Below are 3,187 nucleotides of genomic sequence, written 5' to 3' on the forward strand. Positions count from 1 at the left end.
CACACACTCTCAATCCCACCTCCCTTCATGCCAGACCCCTGGTAGGTAATTCCCCCCACTTCTTTCACAGGGTCCCAGACATCCTTCGCAGCCTTTGACTGGGAGCTTATCTTTTCAGAGGGAAATGTGTGTCATTTGTGGTTTAAGGAAAAAAAAAAGCAAAACAAAAACATTGTCACCACCATACAGTTCAACTCTAACTAAAGAGCCCGCCCCACTTATCCCCCCCACCCTCGACACCACCACCACTTCTTTACCTTCTCGTCCAAAAACTTGCAGGCTTTGAGCGCAGACAGACACTGTGAAGCATCAGCGTCTGCGTTTATCTTCAGGAATATGTAAAAGAGGTGAAGAGACAGTGGTGGGATTATCCGGAACTGGCAGCGTCTCGAGACGTGAGGTGGACAAAGGACTTGGCGTAAAACAGGATTATTCGAACACTGAGGGACCACTATGTYCCTGATTTAAATTTAATCATGCTATAAGAAAAYACACATTTGAAATGTAGCRTCAAATATCATTTCTAAAAGCATGGAGGGCTTTTGTAGATTTTCAGAAAGACAACTTTGCAGGATGTTATTTTTTCAACATTCTGTTCGATTTGTGCCTAAATCTACAGTCATGCACACACACACAAAAAAACATATTTCTTCTTTTTTTTTTGTTCTGAGACACCCACGCCAGCAGTAGTCCCTTCAATAATCACATGAATAACACAAAGCACTGGTTTTCCTCTGAAAGGCAACCATGTATCCCTGGGAGATTTAACACGGTGACATGTGTATACTCAATGCATACAAAATATTGCTCCTCTGCTTTGAGCCTCTGTCTCAGTCCTCCTCTGTCATGTTTGCAGTCCACAGCGGCTGCCCGCACCACATCTGAGCTTTGTTTCCCAACACTCAGCACTTCACAGCGGCGTCATTATTAGTATTTCCTCAGAAGCTTTGCAGCTAAAGAACTCGCACTTTATGGCTAATGTATTCTGCACACACCACGACTGACTGCCACTATCAAAGGACTTGCCTGAATGGCAGTAATAACTGGAAAATTATTTCTGATAGCCTGAAACAATCTTCCAAATCATCACAGAACTTTATTAAAATAATATCAAATCAAATTAGCCAGCRTCCCCCTGTAATGAATTAAGTAAAGGGTTATGCCAGCATTAATCCCATCATGCTCGGAGGCATGGGGGCGGTGGTGGCGTTTAATAAACCAGTCAGTTCCTTCAAGCAGCGCGGCGAGCTTTGGATCCAGCATCCAGCTTGATGCCCTCTCTGTGGAGAGAAACATCAAAAGATTTCCTCACTTTCTCTCCATCCTTCATCCCCTCGTTACCTCCTACTTCCCTCTTCCTTTATTCTCTCCATCTCTCTCCCTCTTGTCTGCCCTTTTTCCTCTTTTTTTTTCTTATTCCCCCTCAAACCATCCCCAACCCTCCCCGTGTCTTTCTAAATAATCTGTCGCTCCCCACCGCCCCACTCCTTCCAGTGCTCCTTTGTGCCTGTGGGTGAGATTATTCATAAGGGGTTGAATCTTGGTGGAATCTCAGAAGACTGGTGATAAGTGGTGGAGCCCGTTGGGACGGCTTGGCCCGTCCTCCAAGTACAGTCTTTTTTTTTCAGATCTGACACACAGAAAGAGAAGTGAGACAAAACCAAATAGGTCACTCTTCAGGCGTGCAAAGGCAGAGGTATTTTGGACCTAATTATGCCCAAATATCAAGGAAGTTAAAATATATTTTTTTAAATCTGCATGTACAATTCATTTTTTCTTGAGTGGCTAATGGCTGCTTGAATATGCAGGAAGGAAAAAAAAATCTGTAATCATGTATTTGAATTATTAACACAAAAACTAATAAACAATTAAAGGAGACACACTGCCTGCMACCTTTCATGCCAGAGTCTGAGACTAAATTCATCTTAAAGAGGACATTTTGTGCAAAAATCCATTTCTTTTAGCTGATACATTTTATTGTGTATTTGGAGTCTGGAGTGCAGAAAAGTTACATTTTTAGTTTCTCCCGGTGCTGCGTAGATATCTTTACATCAGGTTTGGGCCACTATTTTTCAACTCATTCAGTTTTCTCTATCTTCTATTAAGTTTTCTGAACTATTATATCAAATTACTGCCAACTACTTACAAACTACTTTCTCCTCTGACTCTGAGTCAGACTGTGGCTCCAACATTTTTGGTGAGTCATGACWGTTTTTATGTCTTCTGTATTTCGGATTCCTCTCTGTGTTTACATAGCCTCGCTTTCTGATTGGTACACGTCACACTCAACAGACTGCGAACTTATTTGTTCTTGGGTGAACACCACACAGGTTGTGACATCGGGCCCAACAAAAATCCAACACTGAATATCCCCGATTTGAGATCAGAGTGGTCCCGACATCCTTTTGAGAAGACTAGATCACTCTTAACTCACCACACATGGCAGGAAGATCTGCTCAAATTATCTTTAGGATCATCACTATAATCTGAGCATCCTTAAGATTGTTGGGCAAAAATCATCCCAGTTATCCTGCCGTGTAAACCTGGCATTAGGCTGGATGGAGAAGTCTTCACTTGTTGACATCTTTTAATTAATTTGTAAATAATACATTTCTGAGCAGCTATTTAGTACCCCTCTGTCAGAATGAACCGTCTGGAAYCTGGAGGGAAGTGGGATGTGAAGTGCCTTGTTTGGATTTAAAGAGGCAGCCTCAAAATTAGTTGAAATGAGACACCTCAGATTAAAAGCATGATATATCTCCTTTAAATTGATAAATGACTTAGCTGTAGCCATTATTGTTTATATACACAAAATGTCACTATTAATTATTACCTCTGCCAAGGGCGAGGCAATGTTTTCTGTCACGTATGTCTGTCTGTCTGCCGTTCTGTCTGTGGACAACATTACTCAAAAACTTGTGGACGGATTGACATGACATTTTTACCACATGTGGGTAGTGGGCCAAGGAACACACCTTTAAACTTTGGTGATGTTCCAGATCACGATGCGGATGCAGTAATTTTTTTCTTTTAACACTCTGAGATCGGCAAAGCTGTGATGCTTTCACAGGGCTTCTATAAAAAACAGTGAGCTGGATTGGACAGCACGGACTTCAAACTTTATAAAAATAATGTTAAAACCACATTTAATGATGAATAATAATTGCCATAATATGCGCATTTACAG

The 3,187-nt window shown here is 41.5% G+C and overlaps 1 long non-coding RNA gene across 1 annotated transcript in view; it reads right to left on the reverse strand.

Annotated features, from left to right (window-relative positions):
* Positions 1 to 1,488: 1,488 nt before the first annotated feature.
* Positions 1,489 to 3,187, reverse strand: part of LOC106518824 (uncharacterized) — a 96,697-nt gene continuing 94,998 nt past the window's right edge. The window contains exon 3 of the long non-coding RNA XR_001310367.1: positions 1,489 to 1,630. This is a non-coding gene — a long non-coding RNA (uncharacterized LOC106518824). The remainder of the gene's footprint in view (positions 1,631 to 3,187) is intronic.

This window comes from Austrofundulus limnaeus, unplaced genomic scaffold (assembly GCF_001266775.1).
Source record: "Austrofundulus limnaeus strain Quisiro unplaced genomic scaffold, Austrofundulus_limnaeus-1.0 Scaffold66, whole genome shotgun sequence".
NCBI lineage: Eukaryota > Metazoa > Chordata > Actinopteri > Cyprinodontiformes > Rivulidae > Austrofundulus > Austrofundulus limnaeus.